This window comes from Hordeum vulgare, chromosome 5H (assembly GCF_904849725.1).
Source record: "Hordeum vulgare subsp. vulgare chromosome 5H, MorexV3_pseudomolecules_assembly, whole genome shotgun sequence".
Lineage (NCBI taxonomy): Eukaryota > Viridiplantae > Streptophyta > Magnoliopsida > Poales > Poaceae > Hordeum > Hordeum vulgare.
In genome coordinates, this window is record NC_058522.1 from 252,306,594 (window position 1) to 252,327,923 (window position 21,330).

Below are 21,330 nucleotides of genomic sequence, written 5' to 3' on the forward strand. Positions count from 1 at the left end.
CACCTGAAGAGAGGGGGAGAGAGAACTCCTCCTTATTCTCCTTCCTTGCTATCCCCACTAGATGGGAGGATAGTTTACCCTGTGGTTCATGGCCTCCATGGCTCCCGGACGGCAGGAGCCCCTCCGAGATTGGATTTCTCTCTCTTTTTCTCTTCTGCTTTTGCGACTTTTTTCTGGCCCTTCACCGTTTCTTAAATATCCAAAGATACGTAACTCTGATTGGGCTGAAGTCTTGAGGGGATTTTTGTCGGGAAATTATGTTTCTTGCGGCAAAAGAAGGTACCCAACCGACTTACAAGGGAGAACCAAGCTATCAGGGCACATCCGCCCCCTAGTTACGCCCTCTTGGCTAGGGACCACCTCGGGCACCATCTTGCATTGAGTCGAACTCCCAAAAATCACATATATATAAAAATAAATATTCGTAAATTTTTATCGCGTTTGAACTTTGTTTGAGATGAATGTTTTACAAAAAATACACATAAAAACAAGAACATGCACTAGGCACTTGATCAATATGTTATTGCCAAAAATATTATAAAATGTTGCCAAAAGTATACGAAAGTTGTAGAATATTGAAACGAAACAATCAAAAATTATACTTACGATGGAGACATATCAACATGCCCAAGATTAGTTCCTGATCGTCCTCGAGTAGGTGAATGATGAAAAGATATTTTTTGATGTGGAATGCTATCTATCATAATCTTGAACAAATGTCTAAGCATGGTATGAATATTAAGATAGAAGTGATTCAAGGCAATAGTTTATTGTATGACAATACTCAAGCATACCAACAAACGATCATGTCTTTTGAAATAACAATGCTAAAGAACGTTATCCCTACAAAATCATATAAATTGTCATGCTTAGTATTCCTAGCATAAAGTATAAATCATGAGGACCCTGGTGTCAAACCAAGCAATTGGCTCGTACTTCTAACACACTTTAGTATTTTCAACCCCACTCAATACATGAGTGTGAACCATGGATATAGCATGTGAGTGGAATATAGTATGGTGATAGAGATCAAAAGGAATCTGAGTGGAAATAAAGTCTCGCACCAACTTGGTGGACCAACGGGTTATGGAGATGTGCATCAATCGATATCAATGCGAGGAGTATGGATTGCGATGGAACATTTGCACTAGAGCTATATGCTGGGGAACGTTGCATGGGAAACAAAAAATTTGCTACGCACACGAAGACCTATCATTGTGATGATCATCTATGAGAGGGAGATCGGATCGACAGACCCTTGTAGATTTCTAAGCAGGAAGCGTTAAGAAACGCGGTTGATGTAGTGGAACGTCTTTGCGATCCAAACCGCTGCCATCCCACGATCCGTCCCGATCTAGCGCTGAACGAACGGCACCTCCGTGTTCAGCACACGTACACCTCTGTGACAATCTATGCCTTCTTCATCCAGCAAGAGAGACTAAGAGGTAGCTGAATTCTCCGGCAGCACGATGGCTTGGCGGTGATGATGGTGAAGCTACTCCGGCAGGGCTTCGTCGTGCCGTACCGATCTAGCTACAAGGTGTCACGAAGTAGTGGAGGGAGAGAGGGTTGCGCAAAGGATTGAGGTCCAAAAACCGTAAAACCCTCCACTATATATAGGAGGAACCAAGGGGTGGTTGGCTTGCCTCGTACTCCAAGAAGGAGCCTTCGGCCGAGGCAAGGAGGGAGGATTCCTCCTCCAATTCGGTTTGGTGGAGGACTCCTTCCTATATTGTCCACCTCCTTCTTTTTTCCTTCTTTATTATTGCATTGGCCGAAATAGCCTTATTGGGTTGGCCTCACGATCCCACTAAGGGCTGGTGCGCCACCCATGGGCCTATTTGGTTCTCTCCCGGGTGGGTGGCCCCTCCTAGTAGAACCCCGGAACCCATTCGTCACTCCCTGTACTTTACTGGTAATGCCCGAAATCTTTTCGGAAGCGAAATGCAACAATCCTATATATCAATCTTCGTTTACGGACCATTCCGGAAACACTCATGACAACATTCGGTTACCAACATCAATAATTCAACTATACCGAAAACGTCACCGAACCTTAAGTGTGCAAAGCCTACGAGTTCGAGAACTATGCACACATGATCGAGACACTCTTCGGTCAATATCCAATAGCGGGACCTGGATGTCCATATTGGATCCTACATATTCTACGAAGACCTTATCGGTTGAACGTCTATGTCAAGGATTCACACAGTCTCGTATAGCATTCCTATTTCAATCTCGTTACCAGCAAGTCTCTTTACTCGTTCCGTAATACTAGATCCCGTGGCTAACTCTTTAGTCACATTGCTTGCAAGGCTTGTTTGTGATGTTGTATTACCGACTTTGCCCCGAGATACCTCTCCGTCACACGGAGTGACAAATCCAGTCTTGATCCATGCTAACTCAACGGACACCTTCGGAGATGCCTGTAGAGTACCTTTATAGTCACCCAGTAACGTTGCGACATTTGATACACACAAGGCATTCCTTAGGTGTCAGTGAGTTACATGATCTCATGGTCATAGGAATGTATACCTGACATGCACAAAACAATAGCAACAAAATGACATGGTAATATGCTGCGTTTATGGTTTGGGTCTTGTCCTTCACATCATTCTCCTAATGATGTGATCGCGTCATCAAGTGAAAACACTTGTCTATGGCTAGGAAACCTTAACCATTCTTGACCAAGAAGCTAGTCAACTAGAGGCTCACTAGGGACATTGTTTTGTCTATATATCCACACATGCATTTATGTTTCCATTCAATATAATTATAGCATGGATAATAAATGATTATCTTGAAACAGGAAATTTAATAGTAACTATTTTATTATTGCCTCAAGGGCATATTTCCAATAGTCTCCCACTTGCACTAGAGTCAATAATCTAGCTTCACATCTCTATGTGATTTACAATGTAATGAATCTAACACCCATACAGTTGTGGTGTTGATCACACTTTGCTCGTGGAAGAGGTTTAGTCCACGGATCTGCAACATTCAGACCTGCGTGCACTTTGCAAATATTTATGTCCTCCTCCTTGATATAATTGCGGATGGCATTGAAGCGTCGCTTTATTGGTCCTTTTGTGAAACCTTGGTTCCTTGGGTAGAGCAATGGCACCAGTGTTTTCACAGAACAAATTGATTGGGTCCAGTGCACTTGGCACTACTCCAAGATCTGACATGAACTGCTTCATCCAGACAACCTCCTTAACCGCTTGTGAGGCAGCTATGTACCCCGCTTCGCATGTAAAATCAGCTAGTATGCTTTGCTTGGAACTGCACCAGCTTACCGCACCCCCATTAAGAATAAATATGTGTCCAATTAGAGACTTAGAGTCATCCGGATCAGTGTCAAAGCTTGCATCGACATAACCCTTTACGACGAGCTCTTCTTCACCTCCATAAACAAGAAATATTTCCTTAGTCCTTTTCAGGTACTTCAGAATATTCTTGACCGCCGCCCAGTGTTCCACTCCTGGATCACTTTGAAACCTTACTGCCATACTTATGGCCAAGCTGACATCCGGTCTTGTGCACAACATTTCATACATGATAGACCCTATGGTTGAAGCATAGGGGACGACACTCATCTTTTCTCTATCTTCTGAAGTTCCTAGACATTTGGGTCTTACTCAACTTTACACCTTGTAACACAAGCAAGAACCCCTTCTTGGATTGTTCCATTTTGAACTTCTTCAAAACTTTATCAAGGTATGTGCTTTGTGAAAGAGCTATTAGGCGCCTTGACCTATCTCTATAGATCGTTATGCCCAATATGTAAGCAGCTTTTCCTAGGTCCTTCATTGAAAAAGTTTTATTCAAGTAATCTTTTACGCTTTCCAAAAACTGTACTTTGTTTCCAATCAGCAATATGTCATCCACATATAATATTAGAAATGCTATAGAGCTCCCACTCACTTTCTTGTAAATACAAGCTTCTCCTAAAACAAACGCCTTGATCACCTCATCAGACGTTGATTCCAACTCCGAAATGCTTGCACCAGTCTATAAATGGATCGCTGGAGCTTGCACACTTTGTTAGCATTCTATGGATCGAAAGAACCTTCGGGTTGCATCGTATACAACTCTTCCTTAAGAAACCCGTTGAGGAATGCCGTTTTGACATCCATCTGTCAGATTTCATAATCGAAAAATGCAGCTATTGCTAACATGATTAGGACGGACTTAAGCATTGCTACGAGTGAGAATGTCTCATCGTAGTCAAGTCCTTGAACTTGTGAAAAACCCTTTGCCACAACTCGAGCTTTATAAACGGTCACATTACCGTTTGTGTCCGTCTTGTTCTTAAATATCCATTTGTTCTGAATAGCCTTACGACCTTCAGGTAATACTTCCAAAGTCCATACTTTGTTTTCATACATAGATCCTATCTCGGATTTCATGTCTTCTAACCATCTGTTGGAATCTGGGTCTCATCTGGGACTCCTAACAACATTCGGTTACCAACATCAATAATTCAACTATACCGAAAATGTCACAAAACCTTAAGTGTGCAGACCATGTGGCTTCGAGAACTATGCACACATGACCGAGACACTGTCCCGCCAATATCCAATAGTAGGACATGGACATCCATATTAGATCCTACATATTCTACGAAGATCTTATTGGTTGAACCTCTATGTCTAGGATTCACACAATCCCTTATAGCATTCCCTTTGTCCTTCGGTATGTTACTTGCCTGAGATTCGATCGTCGGTATCGCCATACCTATTTTAATCTCATTCCCGACAAGTCTCTTTACTTGTTCCATAATACAGGATCCCGTGGCTAACTCTTTAGTCACATTGCATGCAAGGCTTGTTTGTGTTGTTGTATTACCAAGTGGGCTCCGAGATACCTCTCCATCACACGGAGTGACAAATCCCAGTCTTTATCCATGCTAACTCAACAGACACCTTCAAAGATGCATGTAGAGTACCTTTAACGTCGCGACGTTTGATACACAACACACAAGGCATTCCTCCGATGTCAGTGAGTTACATGATCTCATGGTCATAGGAATGTATACTTGACATGTAGAAAACAATAGCAACAAAATGACATGATCATATGCTACGTTATAGTTTGGGTCTTGTCCATCACATCATTCTCCTAATGATGAGATCCCGTCATCAAGTGACAACACTTGTCTATGGCTAGGAAACCTTAACCATCCTTGACCAACAGGCTAGTCAACTAGAGGCTCACTAGGGACATTATTTTGTCTATATATCCATACATGCATTTATGTTTCCATTCAATACAATTATAGCATGCATAATAAATGATTATCTTGAAACAGGAAATATAATAATAACTATTTTACAATTGCATGTAGGGCATATTTCCAACACTATAAGTGTATGAAATCTTAACAGAAGCTAATTGGGCATGCATCGAACTTGCTTTCTCATGAAGACCTTGGGCACTTGAGGAAGCCCGTCATCGTAATATACAAGCCAAGTTCTATAACGAGAAATTCCCACTAGCATATGAAAATGACAACTCACGATACTCTCTATATGAGGAACATGGTGCTCCCTATAAGCACAAGTGTGGAAAAATATAGTAGCATTGCCCTTCCCTCTTTTCTCTCATTCATTTTTTTATTATTTTAATTTTTTTCTTTCTCTTTTTTGTTTTTTCTTCGTGGGCTCATTACCCCCCCCCCCATTTTTTCATTTTTCGTACGGAGTCTCATCCTGACTTGTGGGGGAATCATAATCTCTGTCATCCTTTCCACACTCGAACAATGCTCTAATAATGATGATTATCACAATTTTATTAACTTAGAACTCGATATAATGATAAATTTATACAAGATGACTTTATATGTATGCCTCTCGCAGTGTACTAGGATGTGCAATGGTCTAGTGTAACATGTAGGTAATGATGAACGGTGGCTTTGCCACAAATACAAATACATGATCATGCAAAGCAATATGATAATGGACACACAAGTCATGTGACGAAATGGTGGAAGTTGTATGGCAATATATCTCGGAATGGCTATGGAAATGCCATGATAGGTACATATGGTAGCTGTTTTGACAAAGATATAGGGTGGCTTATGTGTGATAGAGCCTATCATATCACGGAGTTTGGATGCATCAGCGAAGGTTGCACCGATCCTTGAGGAGAGGATGGGCAATGCACGGTACCTAAGAGGATAGAAATTATGGAAAGGTGAGAGTGCGTATATCCATGGATTCACATTAGTCATAAAGAAATCATATACTTATTCAAAAGCCTATTAGCACTCTCGAAGGAAATTAATACTTGCATGCCCCTAGGGATGAGGTTGGTAGTAGTTAACCATCGTGCGCCCCCAATTATAACAACAGAAATGATTTCAATCAAGGATAAATTATGCTCCAACTTCATCACAAAACTACAGACTATACATGCATACTTTGGGAATCACAAACCTTAACAACAATATTCTTACAAAAAACTCAATAAATTCACTAGTGCCCCCACCTATTACCATCTTAATATCACAAATCTATTGCAAGGAATCAAACATATCATATTCAGTGATCTACAAGTTTTATGTAGGATTTTATGACTAACCATGTGAATGACCAATTCCTGTTAATCTCTAAATTGGTATAAGTGAAGCATGAGAGTTTAAGTTATTTCTACAAAATACCATGCTCTAATAAATATATGTGAAGACAAATAGCATTCTACTAATAAAGGTTTTCTATATGTAGAGAAACAAGCCTCAAAACTTCAAAAGATATAAGTGAATCATGCGAAGCATTCTATAAAGCCATACTCAAAAGATATAAGTGAAGTGCATGAACCATTCCGTAAATCAACCAAGTAATATCTCATACCAGTATGGTGCATTGCTATAAGAAAAATAATAGGTACACGATGCTCCAAGAATTTACGCATATCATATGAATAAAACAAAATAGAGACATATTGATAATTATTGAGGAAGAAAGATGTGATGCCTCCCAGGGCATCCCCATGCTTAGATGCTTGCGTCTCCTTGAATATTTACTTGGGGTGCCTTAAGCATCAGAACCTTAAACTCTTGCCTCTCCTTATTCTTCTCATATCGATACCTCCTCGGTCCTTGAACACTTCATCCACATAAAACTTAAAAGAATTTTCATTAGAAAGGTTAGTACATATAAAATCTAATCCAATCATGTCCTATCATGACATTATTGTACAATTATAATATAACATTACCTGTTGTATGCTATCATAATTCTACGGATCCCAAGTCAATGGGTCTCAACAAGAATTTAAACCTGAGCACACAAAGAAACTATAAAAGCAATCTATGAAAAACACGACAGTCTGTAAACATGCAAATGAAACATATACCTGTGTAAGTCAGAATATTCTGAAAAATTAGGAAGTCATAAAAAATTCATAAAATTACTTCATAAGAATTTCCGAATTTTTTGAAGTCCCGTGAAACAGGAAAAATCAAACACTGCAGCTAAAGTTTCTATTTTTGCACAACACATATCAAACAATAAATTTAAACACCCTAAAGGTAAATCTTAGCAAATTATTTTTATATACAATGGAATTGTACAAGGGCATAACTATTTTTGTTGAAAACTTTATATAATCAAGATTCACAAAGTTTCCATGGGAATGAACAAAAGTTCAAGGACGACCCCACTTCAAAGGTGTTCGTCCTTCTCACTTTCACTTTTCTTTTTGTAAAAGTATTAGGTTCCCCACTTTATCTTTTTGTTTTTAATTATTTTCAAATCATGAAATATAATAAAATGACTCTCTAAAAATTTTGGGTTGTCTCCCCTCCACTTGTTTCTCCAAAAGCCATTAAGCTAGGCATATAGTGCTCAAGTAATTGATTCACCCGGATCCACCAAGGTACATCAAACCCAATTTTGATTAACATTGATTAGTAATTAACTAGTGAGAAAAAATTAATATATATATTGTCGCAAAAAAGTCTAACTCTCTTCCTATGCATTGGCATATCATAAAAGAACAATTCATTCTGCAAAGTAAAGGCCAATATGTAGCATAAGTAGTGTCTTGCAGTTTTATCGTATTGGAAACATAGAGAGGTGAAGATTTGGTTCCTCTCTCATAATAATTGACAGTAGGAGAAAAAACACATGCATATTATATTCCTCAAAATCATCATGTGTAAAGGTAAAATGCAACCCATCTATATAATCCTTAATAAGTGCAAGCTTCTCCGCTATAGTGTAGTTGGGATAATTCAAAAAGATAATAACACTATTAAGCATGGGTGCAATAGCAACAATTTCATGTTTAACATAAGGACCTATAGCAAGTTCATATCCACAAAGGGTCATAGCAATCATCATAGCATTCATCCTTTGGTAAGCATGAAGGGAAATTAAACAATGTGTCAGTGCACTAGTAATGGGGTAACTCATGCCCCTGACTTTTGCACAGGCGTTAATAGCATAGCCCATCAAGGGCAACCACCAACCAAAGAAAATTGCCAGAACCAGACGCCGGCAAGACCTACACAAGCAGCCCAAGACATTCCAAGAACCCCGAGGGCGGAGGCACATGCATCTTCGACAAGACCCGACAAGTCGCCTCCCCGACAAGCACAGGCCAATCTACTAGCGCTCCATTTCATCGCTACACGAGTCAGTTAACGATGAGGTGTCGAGATCCCAGATGGCTAAGTGGCTCTCGCTAGAGATGTAGCAAGGCGTCAGAAGACCCATTACGACCAGTTGACACCCGTCTAGAGGCGTGTCAAGACACCAAGTGTAATGCCCCAAGAATGTATATTTCCCTATTTGGAACCTTCTCTATGTGGGTCCACCTTGTCATTGATATGAGAGATATTCTATGTGTTATGATTTCATGTGTCACCTTGCATTGTTCTTCCTTTGCATGCATGCATTCCATTCATTTCATGTCATTGTGTTGTTGTATTGTGATCATATGATGTGATGTGATATCATGTGATGGTATGTGGTTTATGTGAATTGAGTGGTGTGGTGCAACTCTAGTAGGAAGCTTGTGGATTTCAACAAGGGTTTTAAAAACTTCCCCCCTCTCTTTTATCTCAAGCCCAAAAGTTACTTGATCCTTTCCTGTTTTAAAAATGCCTATGTTTTAGCATGTATTATTGGTGTTTGTGAGGAGGTGTTTTGCTGATTTGAAGATATGTTTTAAAGGTGCTAATATTCACAAAACAGATCCAATAAATTCTGTTTTGTTAATATTTGATTGCTCCAAATATTTCTTTTCAAAATTATTTAAATAGGTCATAAATCCTTATGACCAGGGGCATTTTTGTTTTTTTTTTAGTTTTAACAGAATTGCCCTTGCTTTATTTTCTTTCTCTAGTTATTTGTAATTGGAAAAACCCCAGGGATTTAAATTTTCTTCTATCTGGCACCAACTAGCAGACGCCGTCACGGACATCGTGGCACGTCCCTCGCCTCTCCTCCTCCATATAAGCCACCCCTTGGCGTCCGTGCAGCTTAGGGTTCCCCTCTCGCGCCGCCACCTCCATCCCATCTCCTTCTCCCTCTCTGTCGACGACACCAGGTAAGGGGATCGACCTCCTCCACCATGGCCGCGAGCTGAGGAGCTCCTCGCCATCGCGCCAGTACATCTACATCCTCTCCAACACCTCGGCAAGCACGCGGGATCCTCCAGGAGTCCATTCCCGCGGCTAGGACGACAAGATTGGCACTGCTACACCTCCTCAACGACGGCAACCTTCTTCCCCGACGATCTTCCCTGAGCGGCTGCTTCCCCCTTCTTCCTCTATTTCCTCCCCGCCGAAGCAACCACCTCATCCAGTAGGTGAGGTAGATCCATCTCCCCTTCTTCCCTGTCCCAGATCGAGAGCAGTAGGCCGTAGTGTTGACGCCGTTCCTTCTCTGTCGCCGGAGCCGCCGTGCCTCGTCGAGCCGTCGATGTAGGTCCTCTCGAGTAGTGCTAGTAGTTGAAATGGAACCGTGGGAGCAAGGGCTTCCTTTCATCGAGTAGCCATAGATGGATTTAAAGCGTATCGCCGGCGAGCACCGTTCCCTATTCCGGCCACCGTCGGGCAAAGGATAGGCATGAGGGGGTGCTCAAGAGAGATTACTCCCCTCCCCTTTTAAGATCCCAACGAGCAGCAGAGTGGTAGTGGTAGTTTTGGTGCAGTGGCAGGTCGGGGTTCGATTCCCCTCGACGCACCCTTTTGCATTTGATTTATTTCGGCACATTAGCTTAGCAGAGAGCATTCCCTGCTCTCTTATGTGTATCTGTCGAACCAGAGCACCTCAGCCCAGTGGTGTTGGTCCTGTGTTGTGAGCAGGGGGTCTAGGGTTCGATCCCTCCCCCCATTTCTTTTATTTTCTTTTGCTTTTCTTCCTTGTTTTTCATATGTATGTTTGTATAATTTCTGCAGCTGCTTGGTTGCCATGTGTGGAATTTATGTTAGCTCTCAACAGCATGTGGCCTCTAGAGTATTTGCTACTATGTTAGATAGCATGTGTAGGCCTTATATGCATGTGTAGGTGGAGCTAGATGGTGTGTATTGTGTGTATTTAGCATGTGGTTTGCACTAGGCTAGAGTGATGATGGTGTGGTTGCTCTCATGATTGGTGTTGATCTTATGCACTTCCATGTGCGAGTGTGAGAGGAGTGTGTGTGTGGGTCCCCCCCCCACATATCTTGAGTGTGTGTCATTTAGCTTCTCATGAGAAGTGGTGTGTGCATGATGTGTGTGTGTGTGTGTGTGTGTGCATGTGTGTGTGTGTCACACACATGCCCAAGTTATGAGAGCCTTTGATGAGCACATGTGCTAGCTTGTGTGTGTAGGGGTAGAAAGCATGATGTGAGTGTAAGTTAGTTTTGTGTTCTATCTAGCATGTGTAGATATTTGTTTTATGATGTGCTTGGTGCATGAGAGTGAGTGGTGGTGTGCTAAGGCACATGAGCATGAGCTCTACCCCTCATGTGCACCATTGGTGTTTGATACGTCTCCATCGTATCTACTTTTGCAAACTCTTTTGCCCTTGTTTTGGACTCTAATTTGCATGATTTGAATGGAACTAACCCGGACTAACGCTATTTTCAGCAGAATTGCCATGGTGTTGTTTTTGTGCAGAAATGAAAGTTCTCACAACGTCCTGAAAATTTATGGAGAATATTTCTGGAAAATATGAAAAGTACCTGCGCAAAGATCCACCGGAGGGGATGGGCCAGTGGGCCACAAGCCCTGTTGCCGCGCCCCCTGGCCGCGGCAACCAAGCTTTTGGGGCCCACGTGGTTCTGCTGCCCCCAAACCCAGCTCTATAAATTCCCTTTCATCCCGAAAAAATCAAGAGAGAAGATTTCATCGCGTTTGCGATACGGAAACGCCGACACATCATGTTCTACATCTGGAGGGCATATCTGGAGTCCGTTTTGGGCTCCGGAGAGGGGAAATCATCGCCATCGTCATCATCAACCTTCTTCCCTCTCCAATTCCATGAAGCTCTTCATCGTTCATGAGTAATCTATTCGTAGGCTCGCTGGGAGGTGATGAGTAGGATGATATCTATCATGTAATCGAGTTAGTTTTGACGGGGATTGATCCCTAGTATCCACTATGTTCTGAGATTGATGTTGCTACTACTTTGCCATGCTTAATGCTTGTCACTAGGGCCCGAGTGCCATGATTTCAGATCTGAAATTATTATGTTGTCACCAATATATGTGTGTTTTAGATCCGATCTTGCAAGTTGTAGTGACCTACTATGTGTTATGACCCGGCAACCTCGGAGTGACAATAACCGGAACCACTCCCGGTGATGACCATAGTTTGAGGAGTTCATGTGTTCACCAAGTGCTAATGCGTTGGTCCGGTTCTTTATTAAAAGGAGAACCTTAATATCCCGTAGTATCCTTTTGGACCCCGTTGCCACGGGAGGGATGGACAATAGATGTCATGCAAGTTCTTTTCCCTAAGCACGTATGACGACACACGGAATGCATGCCTACATCACATTGACGAACGGGAGCTAGCCACATATCTCTCCGTGTTACAACTCTTGCATGATGAATGTCATCCGATGAATCGCCGACCCATTGCCTACGAGTTTGTCCCACTGCTGTTGTTACTTGTTTTGCACCGCTGTTGTTACTTGTTTTGCTCTGTTGCTGTTACTTGCTTTGCTCTGCTGTTGTTACCACTGTTGCTGCTGCTGTTACTTGCTAGTGTTGTTACTCGCTACTGCTGCTACTTGCTACTGCTGTCACTACTGCTGTTCCTTGCCACTGTTGTTACTCGTTACACTGTTGCTACCTGCTACAATACTTTTTCTCTCGACGTTGACGGTAAAGAATATTTCCCGTCCACGGGCAACTTCTGGCGCCATTGATACAACAGTTAGGAATAGTCTGCCGTCAAGAGATCGTTTCTGGCACCATTGCTATCATACTACTTTGCTGCTGACACTTTGCTTGCAGATACTAATCTTTCAGGTGTGGTTGAATCTGACACATTCAGCTGCTAATAGTTGAGAATATTCTTTCACTTCCCGTTGGGCGAACCGACAAATTTGGGTTGAATACACTACCCTCGAAAACTGCCGTGATCCCACGCGCTGGTGGGCCATTGCAAGACAATTGCTAATTGTTGAGCAACTGGGAGCAGTTCTTTTCTTGCTCCGTTGCCGTGGAGGCATCATGTCAGGAATAGTTGCACGTCAACAACATTTTTCTAGTGCCGTTGCCGAGGACTGCTAGCAGTGTTGTGGACATGTGCAAGAGCATGTACAAGTATTGTTCTAGTGAATAGCACATGTGATGATGCACTATTCACTATATGTGATTCCATGTAGATCTTCTTTTCAAGTTTGTGTCCAATTATTCTAAGCAAGTGCCTATGTATAATATATGTTTTTTGGGTAGAATCATCCCAGGAATCCATTGGTGAAGTCAGTTTTGCCTTTGGAACACTTTCTGGGAATGTCATATTTCAGATTTGTTCAATGTTTGGAGCTTGGTTCCATGAGATGTGTTGAGCCCAAGAGGTTGTTTCCTTGTTGTGGCATTAGAGGGTGACCCCCTCCATGGCATGTTGGTTTTGTTTCACGCTTAGGAATTCATATGTGCAAGTTGTGCCTAGTCAAAGTAGGCATGCGGCTGAAATTCCAGTTTAGTGAAAATCTGTGAGTTTGACTATGTGTGAGAATCTGCTTATATTTTCTCCTTTTGTTGTGCTTGTAGAGGTCCATGTGTTGGGAATCAGCCTTAGCTATCAACTGGAAAGTTGTAGCTTTTGTATTTGTCTAGCTCTCTATCAATTTTCATTCCATTTTGAGTCCTGTAGATGTTGTTTTGGGTGCTTTCAAAATGCTTCAGAGCATAAACAGCTAGTGAGAATCTGGAATTTTCACTAAGTCCCTGAAATTTGATATTTTTGTCCAAGTTAGCAGATGTGTAACTTTCTGTGTGAAACTCCTTTGCATTATGTTTTTGTTTGTGCTCGTAGTACTTTTGAATATCATCTACCACATATCCTATTTGGCATATTTGGGTGGCTGTAGGTGCTTTGCATGTAGCTCTCCAACTGCTATGATGCTGTTTATGGCAGATTGTATAGTTTTGATGTTTTGATGCTTGTTAGTGCAGAGTTGATGGTGTGGTGATATTCCTTGCACCACCCCATCCATACTTGGTTATTTTGTGATATGGCAACCTGGGAATACCATAGATATGCCATTGGAGTGTGTTGTGATGGATTTGATACGTAGTACTTCATTTCTTGTTTCGTTGTTTCCCATTGATCCGTAGCTCCGTTTGTGACGTTCTTTATATGGTTTTGCATCGTTTTCGCGTGACGCATCTGTTCATGTCATCCTCATGCATGTCAAGATAGCTTAGAGTGTAGTTCTATCCAGGAACTTGTATTTACTTCTCATGCTTGTGCTAGTGACTAGAATAGAGCTGCATGTTCATATTCATCTCATGTGTCTTGTGCTTATTGCATTTTGAGGTGATGTTGTTCATTGGATGCTATTTTTATGTTGGGTAGCACCAGGATCGGAGAACGAGTACATGGATCCAGGAGAGTACGTGCAGGACGAACAAGACCAGTTCCAAGCTGAGGACATCACATGTTCCATCTCTAGACTTGTTATGCTAGATTACGTTTCTTCGTCATATGCTCACTGCCTACCACTGAAATAATTGCCTCCTGAAATTGCCATGAGACCCAAACACTTATCCCTTCCTAGCAAATCTTGAATGGCTAAGTAGGCTTGCTCAGCTACTAATGTTAGTGTGGCTAGTTGCAGGTGTATTTGTCTCATGTGATAACATGAGTTTGATATCATTATGTTAAATCTGTTATTTAATTAATGCACCTATATACTTGGTAAATAACGGAAGGCCTAGCCTTTTGCCAGGTGTTTTGTTCCGTTGTTGCCGCCATAGTTACCGGCTACCGGTGTTTGATTCCATAACTGATCGCTCCTAACATGTTCGGGGTTGTTATGGGGACCCCCTTGATAAATCATGTAGTGTTAAGACTTGTCCGGCAGGACCCAACATTGATTTTAATTTGCTAATCACTTAATAATAATCTGCATAGGGAATAGCTACCACGAGGAATTTAATCAACAACCCGAGCTAGTGCTCCTCATGAGTGTTGGTCCACCCACCTAGCAGTCGGCAATACCACCTCGGGGAAACTTGAGGTTTGGTCATTGTCCACTATGCATAGACGGTGTTGTCCTGAGACTCAGATACGCAGCTCTTATGAGGGTCGTCGACACACCGGGAGGTCCTGCTAGTCTTGTCTTACCTTAGCGATATATCTTGCGTATAGGAATCCCAGTGAAGCTTTGGTTCTCCCCAGAGTTGAGGTTTTCCTCTAAGGAATCCGACGAGATCACGAGATTCATGATAGAGGATTACTTTGCGGCCCGTGACCGTTTGTGATGGACTAGTTGGAGCACCCCTGCAGGGTTTAATCTTTCGGAAAGCCATGCCCGCGGTTATGTGGCAACTTGGAATATTTCTTAACATCCGGTTATAGATATCTTGAAAATAACTCTAATAAAATTGCCAATTGTGTGCATAACCGTGTCTGTCCCCTTCGAAGACCTCTCTTCGATCGGGAACACGGTGGGGTTATGATTGACGTAAGTAGGTGTTCAGGATCACTTAGTGATCAGCTAATCATCGATCTCTAGTATAGACCACCTTCTATACTTGTTCTACGTAAGTTAGCCACCATATATGCTTAGGATGCTGCAACCTAAACATTCCACCTTCCTTACCTAATAACTCGACTAGTTCTGGCACCAAGGTCATAGATTGTTGAGTCCCCGCGGCTCACAGATTCCTTCAAAACACCAACAGGTTCAGGTACCCCCGAGACAGGCCACCCCGATGGCATGCAGTTGGCGTGGCAGTACGATGAGGAGAACGACCGCCTGTACGTGAACTATCCAGAAGACTGAGGCGTGGTCGTGATCGTGGGCAAGCATGCAGGGTAGCATAGTCATTTCTCATGTTTTGTAGTCCGTAGCGGAACTACGTTATTTGGATATGTGTTGTAACTCTGATATATTTATGAGATGACAGTTGAATCCCTTATTTTCATTCTACTATTATTATGTATGTGCTATGTTACCGTGCTTGCGAAATGCTTAGATGCGCTTCTTTCAAATTCGGGGCCTCGTTCCCTAAATCGGAAAGGACCGCATCTTAGTGGTTACACCAAGCCATGGCCAGCTAATAGGTATCAGGAGCATGCCGGGAATGCATCCCCGCTCACCACCTAAGGTCGCATTTGTGGTACTTTGTGTTAAGTGCCAGAGTTAGTCATGATAGCACTGTTAGTTATCTAATCATGGTTTTTGCCACTGTGGACGCCCCTTGAGCTATAAAAGGAGGCCCAAGGCAACCAAGTGAAGGATTCGACACTCCGTACATTCGAACCCTAGGGGATTAGAACCAAGAATATTTGCACGCATGTGATATCTATCCGCGGCAACCCTTGCTGGGGCAAAACTCTGTGCGAACTTCATCTTCCCCAATCAATCCACCAAAGCAAGAGTAGGGTTTTACACTTCACAGCGGCCCGAACATGAGTAAACTCTCCGAGTCTCATCAACATGTTGCCTCGTAGTTTCTGCTCTTTGAGCCATGCGATCTCCCCGCCAAACCACAAAGGGGCCAAAGGTCCCATAGGTGATCGAGTGCACACCTACACCGACATATTTGGCGCGCCAGGAAGTGAGCTTCATTCGCGCAAACCTAAGATTACGAGCAGCATGTTGATCTCCGTTGTTGTTTCCTTTTCATCGTGGCTCCCTAGAAGAAGACTTGCATAGCCACCCATCCTTCTAGTTCGAAGGCTACGATGCTTGATGCTAAGGATACTGCTCGCGCCGTTGCGACGTCTGGCAATACGGGCGACGTGGTCGGCGCAGGAGGCGGCACCGTCATGGCCCCCACGGCCGAAGATGGAACAAGGAACGCCGGAGGCGAGCAGAAGTGACGTCCTCATGAGATTGGCCCTACTGCTGCGGGCGAAAGAGACACCCAGGCTCCACGCTTCTGTCGCATCAGTGGCCGCAGCCACAACGCCAACGCCCAATCCGAAGCAAGCCATGATCCACCGGGTGCGCCTATCACGGGCGCGGCTGGTGGGTGCATGCCTCGTTTAGAACAAGACGGGGAGCTGAGCGGGGCCATGGATCCACGAGCTCATCCTCCCCCACGTCAGACTGCTACAACGACCAGTGCATGACGATAAGGACGTGACAACGTTCCTCTTGGTTCCACCAGGAGTCGAGCAACGTTGCGGTGCGCCTCTCTACCCATGTCGGACACAAACCGCACAAGCAATGGCGAGGGCTCAACTGATGTTGAACTTTCCACCAGCAGCTGACAAGATGGATGAATGGAGGGCCACCACTCAAAGTTTGTTAGCTTCGTCGGCGCCAGCAAATTGCAACAAGCGGGACCATCCCATCGTCCACAAACGGCGACGGTGGGCCAGACTGGTGATCGTGTTGAGGGGGCCACACCAACGGTGCTGTCCCTCCTTGACAGCAAACCCAAGGGCAGCCGCAATAAGCTTCGCACACTGACATGTCCGACGAGGCATCCATGGTCTCGTCCGGCCCATGTGACCAACGAGACCAGCGGCGGGTCCCGGAAGACCAGCGGAAGGAGGACGCGCGTATCACCATCGAATGACAACGGGAAACACACCGTCAATATGACAAGGGCAATGACATAGACGCTAGCGATCCCACACCTAGTGTTGCTAGATACCAACCTTACGAGGTAGGGTGTCCCGCCTTCACTCATTAGCTGCAACAGGTCTAGTGATCGTCGAGACGAGCTTTCAAGCCTGAATTAACAAAGAAGTACGACGGAAAGCTTAACCTGGAAGAGTTCCTCGGCATCTACATGATAGCCGTCTAGGCTGCTGGATGAAGAGATGAGAAGGTGCTTGCCAACTATTTCCCTTTGGCACTCAAGCCGAATGTGAGGTCATGGTTGATGCATCTTCAGGAGAATTCCATTTCATCATGGGCTAACTTGTGCAACGAGTTTGTTGGCACCTTCACGGGTAGCCACCAGGAGCCAGGACAGCCCGGCGACGTACAGGTCCTCCTGCAAAAGGAGGGGGAAACCCTGCGGAAGTACCTCCAAAGATTAAGTAGAATGAACCACAACATTACTGAGATACACCCCACAGCCGTGATTGTCGCATTCCATTCGAACGTGCGAACTGGAGGATGCGAGCCAAGGTGAATGTCAAACTCCCCAAGAACGTCAACAAGCTCTACACGTTGGCGGACAAGTGAGCACGAGTTGAAGAAGGAAGGCGAGTCCCCGGAGAGAAGGTAGGTGTCGGAGTCGACTCTTATGACGAGATGATACCCCTAGGCCGAAGGGGACGAACAGAAAGTGCAACAAGAAGTGCAAGGGCAAGGCAGTGTTGGCCGTCAAAATTTATGGCGATCTCAGCGCCGGCAAGAAGACGAAAGCCGAGACCCCCGGCAAGGGATCTGCCTCGTGCGTGGATTGCCGGGAGGCCGCGGTGGCACATAAAACAGGAAAGTCTAACGGGCCATATTGCAAGATCCATCGCACCAAGGGCCATGATCTCCAAGGGTGCCGCCAAGTTGACCAGCTTGCTGAGAAGCAAAAAAAAGAGAGCAAGAGAAGCGTGGCAAGCAGAAGCACCAAGATGGTGCTGCCAGGAAGGGTCGTGGTGGCAAAGGAGGCCGATGTGGCAAGGCCCCACAGCAAAAGGAAAAACCTGCCAGAGGCCATGAGGATAAAATAGAAGATGATGTGAGTGATGATGAAGACGATGGATAGGATTCCAATGAGAGAGAGTTCCGGAGGGCAACCGATGCTATGTGTGTTGACGAGGGTGCATCCTTGCACTCCTCTCGCCGCCAGCTCAAGGAGTGGGTATGTGAAATTAACGCCATGGAGCCAGTAGCAGAGTCTCAAAGACCGCTCGAATGGTGTCGCACGCCTATCATTTTTGCGGAGATTATCACCCTGGTCGCATTATTGTGGTTGGGTGTGTGCCGCTATTGGTTTCTTCGACAGTCCACAACCTCAGAGTTAGTAAGATGCTAGTGAACAGCGGGGCAGGGTTGAACCTGATTTCCCCCGAGGTGGTCAAGAGGCTGCACATCCCTGAGAACAAGCTTAAGCCTACGAGTTCATTCCAAGGAATTAACCCAGGCATAGGCCAACCCAAAGGGAAGATAACTTTGCCCGCTACGTTCAGCGAAGAGTTCAACTACCAGACCGAGAAGGTCATCTTTGATGTGGTCGAACTCTCCCACCTGTGCAATGGAATTCTTGGTTGCCCAGCCTTGGCAAAATTCACGGCAGCATCCCACTATTCTTACAACATTCTGAAGAGGCCAGGCCCCATGGGAGTAGTCTCCATCCCATCTAATAAGAAGGACGTAGTCATTTGCGTAGACCAGATGTATCGATATGCGGTAGCCGCTAAAGCCAAGGAAGGACCCGCTCCTGCCACAAGCCAAAAGAGGGAAAATAAGTCTAGCAGGAATGCGGGCAAGGACTCTGGGAAGCGCACCTCCGTGGAGTGCACTGCGCCCGTCGACAACCATCCGGAGAGTTCCACCAGCAGGAAATCCAAGGTCTCCCACCGTGCGAAGAACAAGGTCCCAGCAAGGGAGGATGGCTCTGACAGTACGGTTACCATCAATGCCACCCTTAATAACAAATACGAAAGCGTGCTCGTTGCCTTTCTGTGGTAGAATGTTGATGTGTTTGCCTGGCAAACTTCTGACATCCTCGGTGTTCCCAAAGAGGTAATTGATCACCACCTTGTTGTCTACCCTCACGCTAGACCCGTCAAGTAGAAGGTTAGGAAACATGCCTTGGAGAGACAATAGTTCATTGCTGAAGAGATCAAGAAGCTATAAGCAGGTCATTTGGTCCAAGGAGTATGCCATCCAACGTGGTTAGCAAACCTGGTAGTGGTGCGCAAGGCAAATGGGAAATGGAGGCTTTGCATTGATTTCAGTGACTTAAACAAAGCATGCCCGAAGGACCCATTTCCCTTGCCGTGCATTGAGCATATAGTTGATGCCACTTCCGGGTGTGATTGTCTTTCCTGCCTGGATGCATATTTCGGATACTATCAGATATTCATGGCCAAAGAAGATGGGGAAAAGACTGCGTTCATAACTCCATGCAGCACGTACTGCTTTGTACGAATGCTCTTCGGGTTAAAGAGTAATGGTTCCACCTTTACTAGATCCGTGCAAATTGATTTGGACCCCAGTTGCACAGAAATGTGGAAGCTTATATGGATGACATAGTGGTCAAGATCACAGATGAAGCTACCCTTGTACAATACCTAGAAGAGACCTTTGCGAACCTGTGCAAGATCGACCTCAAGCTCAACCCTGAGAAATGTGTGTTTGGTATCCCTTCCGGCAAGCTACTTGGGGTTTTTTGTGTCTCGGCAGGGAATAGAATCCAAGCTCGACAAGATCAAAGCTATCAAGCAGATACAAGCACCCAAGGCAGTCAAGGACGTGAGATGTCTGACCGGATACGTTGCCGTGTTAAGCAAATTGATCTCCAAATCCACTAAATGGGCCCTACCGTTCTTCAAAATCCCAAAGAAGGCTTGCCCGGTGAAGTGGACCCCGAAAGCAGACGCAGCGCTGCAAGACCTGAAAACGTATCCTTCTTCCGCTCCCACCTTGGTCGCTCCCAAGCCGGAAGAGCCGTTTTGCTGCTATACCTGGCAGCAATGAATCAAGTGGTTAGTGCGGCCCTAGTGGCACGACCGAAGGTAGATGAAGATGCAGCTGCCATGGCAGATGCTACCGGGGATGAAGCCAAGGTATCTGCGGCAACGCCCAACATAGACTCATAAGAACCACACCAAGATAGTAGAGGGGGTACCAAAGGGATGGCAAAGAAGAAAGTGGTACAACGACCGGTGTACTTTGTCAGCACCATGTAACAGGGGGCTAGGTCAAGGTACTTTGGAGTGCAAAAGCTATTCTTTGGCCTCATCATGGCCTCGAGGAAACTGCGCCAATACTTTCAAGACCAAGAGATCACGGTTATCGCCCGTTTCCCACTGCAACGTATCCCGAGGAACCCTGAAGCCATTGGCAGGATAGTCGAGTGGGTGCTGGAGCTATCAAGTTTTGGGTTGAAGTACCAAAGCACTTCCACCATTCAGAGCAGAGCGCTGGAAGAATTCATAGCCAAATGGAAGCCCATACTAGATGAAGAAGTCAAAAAACCATTCTCCCCAGCAGGGAAGCACCCAAAGAATGGGTCATGTATTCAGACGGTGCCTTCTCACTCTATGGTGTCGGGGCAGGTGTCCTCCTCTCCGCCCCCACCAAAGAGCACCTCCAATACGAGGTCCAAATGCATTTCCCCCGGGAGGAAGCTACCAACAACACCGCCGAATACGAAGGATTCCTTGGAGGACTCAAAATCACGGTGGAGTTGGGAATCAAGAAGCTGATCATCAGAGGAGACTCTCAGCTCGTTGTGAAGCAGGTCAATAAAGATTATCAGAGTCCATTGATGGAGGCTTACATAGAGGAAGTGAGAAAGTTGGAGGAATGCTTTGACGGATTAAACATAGAACATGTGCCACATGCAGAAAACAGCATTGCAGATCACCTGTCAAAGTGTACCATGCAGAAACTTCGTGTGGAACCAGGATTTTTGTCCATCACCTAACTCAACCGTCCGTATCCCCTTCAACGATGATGAGAAAAGAAGAAAACTGAACCCCGAAAAACATTTCCCGGCAAAGCTTCCTGAAGCCCCAGTAGAGGAGTT